General features: G+C 38.5%; 1 pseudogene; it reads right to left on the reverse strand.

The window, feature by feature from the left end:
• Window positions 1-636: 636 nt before the first annotated feature.
• Window positions 637-7,657, reverse strand: LOC102389637 (annotated as a pseudogene).
• Window positions 7,658-10,218: the final 2,561 nt, after the last annotated feature.

The raw sequence follows: 10,218 nt of genomic DNA on the forward strand, positions 1-10,218 counted from the left end.
GTGTCTATAACTCCACAAAGCTAATTCCTTCTTATATCAATGTAGTATGTTCAATATCCACAACTTGACCATTCAGATCACCAAACTTTCAGAAGAGATTAAAATAATAGCTATCATCTGTCAATCAGATGCAATTCCAGATCTGAGTGACTGTGTAAGCACATTCATAGTTAATAGCTGCTCAAAGTTAAAAACCTTTTCCTGTTTCAGAGATATTTACATTAAGACATTTAGAAATGGTTCATAGTATATAACAGCCCAAATATCACTTTTAACTTGTCCTGTGTAAGGAAGTTAAACATTTCAAATTCAGCGCATTTTGCCAACATAAATAACACAAACTATTCTAAATGTTATTTATTACAGTGAATATTTTAAATAGTAAATGGGATGAAACTATATCAAATGGTTATATCATCATATTTGAGCATATTATGGAATCTATATCACAAAAGTCACCTCACATCAATACTATATAATTCACTGTAAAAGAACAGGCACACACACAAGAGAACAAAATTTGATTTTTTATAAATTTAAAGTGTACTATCTAGTTTAAACTACACTAAAAGATTTATATTAATGAAACAGTCAATTCCAAACCTTCTTTTTTTCCAAGTTTGGCATAAGTAAGGTTCAGTCCATTCAAATCTTCTGTTTTGTCATCCTATAAATGATGCTATCGTTTTCAGGATCCATGTTCCAAATATTGTAACAGGTGACAATCAGAGTCAAGGCCAAGCCGATCATTATCCAAAGTACCAGGCTGAAAACCACTGGATATTCAAAATTATATTTATAGGCAAGGTTATAGGGAGTTGAGGGGTCCTTCACTTGTTTTGTCTCAAGGATGGTCTTCATCTTCCTCATAAGGGATGTGTCGAATGATCTGACAGTCACTAACTCTACCACTGCATTCCCCCCATAGAGATTGTACATGTCATCTGCATACTTTTGCAGAGCATCAGCAACGATCTTAGAGGCATCTCTAAATTGTTCAGTCTTCCCCATAATTTTTACCAATTTCTTCCAGACCTGGTAGCTCCAGTGAGTATAAATCAGGAGAACGATCCTTGGCTAGATGCTTATGTCGGGACAACAAACTTAAAATATCATGCAGCATTTGCAGTTCGGAAAGAAAAAGGAGATCAGCTTCATTGTTCATACTCAGAGAATTGAGGGGAAGTGAAGTGAGAGCAGAGGTTTCTTGAAACAGTCGATTGTGGAGTTGTTTGAGCATTGCTGAGAGATCTTTGAAAACCGAGTTTGCTTTCCCCACCATGTACACTCTTTCCTCACTGGGAGCCAACTGCAAAAACCACTGGAGTTTCTTCAAAAATAAAGAGTGAATGGAATTTGCCATGCTGTCAAGACTAAAAGGAACTGCATTCTCCAAAGGGTATGAAGTGACACTGCCTGGGGGTAGAGCAAGCTTGTCCACTCCTTTCACCATCACCATAACAGTAGCCTGAAGATGGTGGCACAGGTTACCTACTGCAAGGCCGGGCCAAGAAAGGTCTTCTTTCACAGAGAAGCCCATGGACCATGCAGCCATGTCTGGGATTCGCTCTCCTGGAATAGGGCAATTTCCATTCTGGAAAACATCAGATACTGGTGATCTTAATATACTAAATTTGTTCCCTAAGACACCTGATACAGGTAAGCATAACACTGCTGGCTAAGAACTCTCTGTTTCCTGATACCTTTGACTCCACCCTTCAGGGCCAGGCTTGCAGGGTTACTCTCAGGATCCAGTGAGACACTCACGGACTGGGTTTAGAAGAGAGGCGGATCAGTTCCTTGTGCTGCCCTAATACTGTACAGTCCAAACAGCAGGGAAGATGCATGAGACAGGACCCAGATGTCAACAGTGGGAGCCTCACAAACTTATGGTTGAGGTCAAGGGCAGCCACAGCCAGATGGCAGGGTCACAAGGAGGTACATCACCGAAGTTTACGGAGCCAGACACAGCGAGATCATATAAACATAAGGGTCCGTATAGAAATGACAGTCATCAAGTTCCATTTGCTGCTTACGTCTGGAGTAGAGACAGCAGATGCCCTCAGGAAGCTGCCGTCGATATTGGCAACACTTTATTTCACTCCATGCAGTAAACACAAAACAGACACAACTCCCTGTGCCCTCCAAGAGCTGCCGTGTGTATTTGTTGAATGAATGAACTCAGGGTGCCTGAAAAGTCTGCTGAGTACATGTGTCTCAGCTCCCCACTCTCCTCCCAAGTAGGGGATTTTGGGAGCAAGTGGCAGTGAAATCAAATCCTGAAAGAAAGCATCTACTTCTAAGAAAACAAAAGCAGGGAGGCCAGGACCAGCATGAAGGTAAGGGAGTCAGGTTTTGTCCCCACACTGCCCAAGATATCCTAGTGCAGGTGGCTCCTTTTCATTGCTTTTCCGGGGATCTGCCAAGATGGTGACAATTTATCCCTGCTTTCTCTGAGGGAGGCTCATGCCACAGCTCAGCTTGTCCACAAATGTCAGCCAGCCTGATCCCTCTCCTGGCCATGCTTGGAATCATCTGGGGAGCTTTAAAAGCTGCTGATGCCTCTAGAATAGTAGATTTTTTAAAAAATACATTTTTATGAAGGTGAGTTACATTGATCAAGTGTTCATTGTTCTCTGGAAGTCTTTTTTGATAGCAGCACTAATAACACTTATTTTACTTGGAATGTGAACCTTACTCTCTTCAATGAAGTCTATATTTCTTTCTGGGAGGGCCCATTTTATATTTATTTTCTTATTCCTACAATCTTATATAATGTTTACTGTTATAACTGTTCAAAAATGAATGGGAGGATAAGTAAATGAACATAGACATTAATAAAGGAACAAATAAATGACTATCAAAATATGTTTAGCAAATACTTTTCAATACCAGCACAGCCCCCGAAAGATAGTTTACATGCTACTTTTCATTGATTTCTATATGGCACATTCTGTCAATACCATAATCATATTGATTCATTAAGTAAAATATTTTATTCCCAGTGGATTTTTAAGAGAGTAAAAAGTGTTAACTGAGATAGAAGACATGTATTGTAGCTCTATTGGTAAAGAATCTGCCTGCAAGGCAGGAGACCTGGGTTCAATTCCTAGGTCGGGAAGAGCCCCTGGAGAAGGAAATGGCAACCCACTCCAGTATTCTTGCCTGGAGAATCCCATGGACAGAGGATCCTGGTGGGCTACAGTCCAGAGGGTTGCAAAGAGTCAGATACTACTTAGCGACTAAACCACCATCACCACTTCTTATGTTAAGAAGCATGGGGCACTTTCAATACTAAGTAAAATATTTTATTCCCAGAGGATTTTTAAAAGAGCATAAAAGTGTTTAACTAAGATAGAAGATGTGGATTTCTCATTAAGAAGAATTGGGCACTTTCAATATTTAAGTAAACATTTTTTACAAAGTTAGAGTTAAATCATTTGAGAAAGAAATTGGAACTTAATATGATATACATGGGGATTCCCTGGTAGCTTAGCTGGTAAAGAATCCCCCTGCAATGCAGGAGACCCAGGTTTGATTCCTGGGTCAGGAAGATCTGCTGGAGAAGGGATAGGCTACCCACTCCAGTATTCTTGGGCTTCCCTGGTGGTCAGCTGGTAAAGAATCCACCTTAATGCAAGAGACCTGGATTGGACCTCTGGATTGGGAAGTTCCCCCGGAAAAGGGAACTGGCTACCCACTCCAGTATTCTGGCCTGGAGAATTCCATGGACTGTATAACCCAGGAGGTAGCAAAGAGTCCGACACAACTGAGAAACTTTCACTTTTCATCATGTACATGGTCCATAGAATCCACTTTGATGCTGTTCTGATTAGATTGCCTTGCTGTGGTCCTGTTGCTGGGTGGTAGCTTGATGGTTGCTATGCGATAGACTTTGGTTGCTGTGTGATAGACTCCGTAATGCTCAACTCTGTCAATCAGTCATACAACTGGAGATAAAGATAAATTCAGGACTCTATTTAGCTCTGTGACCTTCACTGGTAATGAATCCTGTAGCCTCATTAGTTGCAATTCAAAGCTTTTTAAAATTAATTGCCTTTTCTTTAATGAAGTTTTTCCTTGCTTGGAAATCAGAACAATGGTAAATACTTCAACAAACTTAACAAAAATTTATTACAGAATAGTTGTGACCTTGAAGAGGCTTTTTTCCCCAATTGTAATGGCATGTATTATATAGAATGCATAGGAAGGGCTTTATTTTAATTAATATAATCATTCTTTATGTGTTAAAAACTTACTATATTGCAGTCTTGTGTACTTCACTATGATACATTAAAATCTCTTCTAAAATCACTTATGCTCATATTCAGGATTTTACATTTTCATTTGTTTAGCTTATTTGGCCATGTGATTGTCATATTGCTCCAGGCACAGAAGCAACCACTCTGACACTAATGTTTTTTAAACTACATTACATTATACATATGCCTAACGGAAGTATGAATCAATGCCAGCATTGCAAAGGAAAAAAATCCATGAAATGTAGTGTTACATAGAAGAATAATTTACTCTGGAAGAAAACAGGGTTTTAATTTCCATAGTTTGAACTTCTATTTTTACCTGTGCACAAAACAAGTTGAAATATTTATTCATTGGATCAATTGCATAGTGTGTGTATATAGATAAAGATAGTCATAATTTTTTCAGCCAGGGTTTGTGTCTTTGGGTATGGGCTATTCTATAGCTGCTAGATTATTATGTTTCATAATTATGTTGGGACATATTTTTCTCTTTAACTGCAGAAGGCATTTACTTTCATTATTCAGAGTGCATATACCTGGGTTGTTTTTATGAGAGTAAGATGAATTTTCAATGCATCATTCATAAACCAGAGTTACCAAGATGTCATTCCTTTAGAGCTACGAAATGAGGTAAACTTTAGGATGAATTTAAAAGTTCAGTGTATGAAAAAGTCTGTATCTCACTGCGTCGTTATAATAATTAAATGAGAAATTGTCTCTGAAGCAATTAAGACAATGCTAACTCAGATAATCAGTGTATTAGGAAGTTCAATAAAAATAAGTTATTTGTATAGTGAAATAATGTTGATAAAATATGTCCCACTTCTTAACCAAAAATATAAGTTTTATAAAAATATTCCATTAAGTCTGGATTAATTTGGGACTTTCTTGGTGGTACAGTGGATAAGGATCCACCTGCCAATGCAGGGAATACGGTTTCAGTCCCTGGGCCAGGAAGACTCCACATGCCACGGGGCAACTAACCCATGTGCAACAACTCCTGAGCCTGTGCCCTAGAGCCCATGCCCTGCCACATGATAGTAACCCCCTACTCACTGCAACTAGAGAAAGCCTGCACACAGTGACAAAGACCCAACACAGCCAAAAATGAAATCTAGAGGAATTTGAAAGTCAGAATAAGAGCATACAGTTACTTTAATTTACAGATAAATTATCTAGTTAGATTTTCCCCCCATATTAGTTCAACATATCCCGTTATTTATGAATTCATTTATTTTCCTTTAAATGGCTTGCCATTGAAAATATTTCTATATATCCATTTGCTGAAAAAATTTTATCAAATACCATCACTTTCAATTGCAGTCCCAATATTAAAACATTAGCACTTAAAAAAGGAAAGAAAACTACTAAACTTTCAGGGTATTTAAGCTACAGAGAATTTCAGGAATATTCAACTCTTCCCATTTCAGTATGAGGAAATTGAGGTAGAGTGGCATAGGTGGTATATGTAATATCTCTTGCTTATTCAAATTTTAGTACACTCTAATCAGTGTTATAAATAGATATGGACATTTTCAGAAGCAGACACTCTTTTTTCAATAGGTAGGAAGGAGGAAAAGAAGTGAGGGAAGAGAAAAATAGGTCTAGAAGATGAGAGAAAAACAAATGGAATTACAAAGCCAATCACATAAGGCAAGGAGAGGAAGGAGCTATGTGCGTTATGGTCCCCAAATACATTTACCTAGGAATCTCAGAAAATCACAACATTTGGACTTAAATGTGCATTTTAAAGCAGACTATGAGTTTTAAAAAGTTACAAATAATACCATATTCTTGCATGTGATAGATGCCTAGCAAAAACAAACCAGAAAGCAACTTTCTTCTGTTCTCTGTGTGAAAAAGACTTCTAGATAGTGGTGTTTGTTTGTTTCATTACTCATAATCCATATCAATATTTTATTGTTTATAACAATTGAGATGTTTTATTTTAATAATTGAGAGTGTAAAAAATAAACTTCAGCAGAGCATTGGTATTTACACAATCCTTAAAACTTTCAGTTCAGTCACTCAGTCGTGTCCAACTCTGCAAACCCATGGACTGCAGCATGCCAGGCCTCCCTGTCCATCACCAACACCGGGAGTCTACTCAAACTCATGTCCATAAGTCAGTGTTACCATCCAACCATCTCATCCTCTGTCGTCCCCTTCTCCTCCTGCCTTCAATCTTTCCCAGCATCAGAGGATCTTTTCCAGTGAGTCAGTTCTTTGCATCAGGTGGCCTAATTATTGGAGTTTCAGCTTCAGCATCAGTCCTTCCAAAGAATATTCAGGACTGATTTACTTTAGGATGGACTGGTTGAATCTCCTTGCAGTCCAAGGGACTCTCAAGAGTCTTCTCCAACACCAGTTCAAAAGCATCATTTCTTCAGCACTCAGCTTTCTTTATGGTCCAACTCTTACATCCATACATGACAACTGGAAAAAAACCATAGTTTTGACTAGACAGACCTTTGTTGGCAAAGAAATGTCTCTGGTTTTTGATATGCTATCTAGGTTTGTTATAGCTTTTCCTCCAAGGACCAAACATCTTTTAATTTTGTGGCTGTAGTCACCATCTGCAGTGATTTTGGAGCCCCAAAAAATAAAGTCTGTCACTGTTTCCATAGTTTCCCCATTTATGTGCCATGAAATGATGGGACCAGATGCCAGTATCTTAGTTTTTTTAACATTGAGTTTTAAGCCAGCTTTTTCATGCTCCTCTTTCACTTTCATCAAAAGACTCTTTAGTTCTTTGCTTTCTGCCATAAGGGTGGTGTCACTGCATATCTGAGGTTACTGATATTTCTCCCAGCAATCTTGATTCCAGCTTGTGCTTCATCCAGTCCCACATTTCGTATGATGTACTCTGCATGTAAGTTAAATAAGCAGGGTGACAATATACAGCCTTGACGTACTCCTTTCCCAATTTGGAACCAGTCTGTTGTTCCATGTTTGGTTCTAACTGTTGCTCCTTGACCTGCATACAGATTTTCCAGGTGGCACGTGATGTGGTCTGGTGTTCCCATCTCTTGAAGAATTTTCCACAGTTTGTCATGATCCACACAGTCAAAGGCTTTGATGTAGTCAATAAAGCAGAAATAGATGTTTTTTCTGGAATTCTCTTGCTTTTTTGATGAGCCAACAGATGTTGGCAATTTGATCTCTGGTTCCTTTGTTTTTTCTAAATCCAGCTTGAACATCTGGAAGTTCATGGTTCACGTACCTTTGAAGCCTGGCTTGGAGAATTTTTAGTATTACTTTGCTAGTGTGTGAAATGAGTGCAGTTGTGCAGTAGTTTGAATATTCTTCGGCATTAAAATGGTTAATTTTTTGATGATAGGGATTTTCCTCAACAAACGTATAGCAATCACTGTGCCTTCAATTCTGTTAGCCATGTTGTACCTTTCAAGACAGCTTTGTTAGCATCATTGCCAAGCTTTCTAGAATTTGAATCCTGGTTCAGGTATGTGGAATTACTACATTCTCTCTTGTCATGTTTTGTGATGACTTTTGTCCTAAGCTCTTTTGGTGTATGCTAAGAGAATGGAGTTAGAATGGCTGGCCAGAAATTTCACAGATTTCCTCTGTGAAGGATGATGAGATACTCATTTGTCCACTCTCCTCTCTTATTTTTTATTGAAGTTCAGTTGATTTACAGTATGATATTAATTTCACATGTATAGCAAAGTGACTTGGTGATACGTATAAATATGTATATATTCTTATTCATTTGAAAATTCTTTTTCATTAGAGTTTATTACAAGATATTAAATATAGTTCCTTCTGCTATACACTATATCTAGTCTTTTGTTTTATGCATGATAGAGGGCATCTGTTAAACCGATACTGCCAATTTACTCCTACTATCCTCTTCCCCTTGGTAACCGGAAGTTTGTTTTCTATTGTGAGTCTGTTCCTTTTTTGTAAATAAGTTCATTTGTACTGTTTTAGATTCCACATATAAGTGATATCATATATTATTTGTCTTTGTCTGACTTACTTCATTTAGTATGATAACTTCTAGGGCTATCCATGTTGCTTCAAATGGCATTATTTCATTCTTTTTATGACTGAGTAGTATCTGGAGAAGGAAATGGCAGCCCACTCCAGTATTCTTGCCTGAAGAATCCCAGGGTTGGGGGAGCTGGTGGGCTGCCGTCTATGGGGTCACACAGAGTCGGACATGACTGAAGCAACTTAGCAGCAGCAGCAGTATTCTATCGTGTGTGTGTGTGTATTAAATAATGTACTATATATACCACATCTTTTGATTGACACTTAATTTTGCATCCATGTCTTGGCTATTGTAAATAGTATTGCTGTGAGCACTGGGGTACCTGTATCCCATTTCAAATTGGGGCTTTCATATTTTTCAGATATATGCCTAGAAGTGGGATTAGTGGATTATACAGCAATTCTATTTTTAGGTTTTTAAGGACCTTTGATAGTATTTTCCAAAGTAGCGGCACCAATTTGCATTCCCACTAGCAGTGTAGGAGGGTTTCCTTTTCTCCTCATGTTCTCTACCATTTATAATTTATAGACTCTTTGATGGTGGCCATCTGACCACATTAGGTGATACCTCATTGTAGTTTTTATTTGCATTTGTCTAATAATTAGTGAAGAGTTGACTCATTGGAAAAGACTCTGATGCTGGGAGGGACTGGGGGCAGGAGGAGAAGAGGACAACAGAGGATGAGATGGCTGGATGGCATCACTGACTCAATGGACGTGAGTCTGAGTGAACTCTAGTAGATGGTGATGGACAGGGAGGCCTGGTGTGCTGCAATTCATGGGGTCGCAAAGAGTCGGACACAACTGAGCGACTGAACTGAACTGAATAATTAGTGATGTTGACCATCTTATCATATGCCTGTTGACCATCTGTATGTCTTTTGAAAAAATGTCAATTTAGGTCTTCTGCTTTTTTTTTGGATTAGGTTTTTCCTTTCCTGTTATTAAATTGTATGACCTGTTTATTTTTGAAATTAAAAGCCCTTTCAGTCACATCATTTGCAAATATTTTCTCCAGCTCATAGGTTTTTTCTTTTCAGTTTGTTTATAATGTACTTTGGGCTTCCCTTGTGGCTCAGCTGATAAAGAATCCACCTGTAATGCGGGAGAACTGAGTTTGATTCCTGAGTTGGGAAGATCCCCTGAAGAAGGGAAAGGCTACCCACTCCAGTATTCTGGCTGGGAGAATTCCATCAACTGTATAGTCCATGGGGTCCACAAAGAGTTGGACACAAAGATTTGGACTGAGCAACTTTCACTTCACTTCATTTCATGGCATTCTTTGTCCTGCAAAAGTTGTTAAGTCTGGCTAGGTCCCATTTATTTCTGCTTTTATGTCTGTCGTCTTGGTGACTGGCCTAAGAGAACAATGCTACAATGGCGTCATATCTTGTATTTAAGTCTTCAAGGTCTAATCCCCTCTTGACATGAGAGGTAAGAATGAGTAAAGAGACCATTGAAATTTGCCAGGAATCTGAGTTAAGAATTATGTATTATAGGTAATCCCCAAAGCTATGTATTTATAGTGCATGGCTCCACAGTCACAGAAGCTACATTAAGGAGTCCAAGTTCATACTGCTCACCACATGACAGGCCAATAAATCAAGGGACAAGTTGTTGGGGCAAGAAATAGTGAGTTTATTCAGAAAGCCATAAGACCAAGAAGATGGTGAATTAGTGTCCCTAAGAACCATCTTGCAGGATCTGGGTACTAGTTGTTTTTTTTTTTTTTTTCTTTTCTTCTTCTTTTTATGGAAAAAACAGGGGAGAAGTGAGGAGGAGGTAAACTAAAAAGGCCAAATTTTTTCGCATGTATTTCCTGGTTTTGGAAAGACTCTATATGGTTTGTGTTCATTTCTTCTATGCTGCAGCCATTCACAGTTCAGTTCAGTTCACTCAGTTGTGTCCAACTGTTTGTGACCCCATGAACCACAGCACGCCA

This window comes from Bubalus bubalis, chromosome 6 (assembly GCF_019923935.1).
Source record: "Bubalus bubalis isolate 160015118507 breed Murrah chromosome 6, NDDB_SH_1, whole genome shotgun sequence".
Classification (NCBI taxonomy): domain Eukaryota; kingdom Metazoa; phylum Chordata; class Mammalia; order Artiodactyla; family Bovidae; genus Bubalus; species Bubalus bubalis.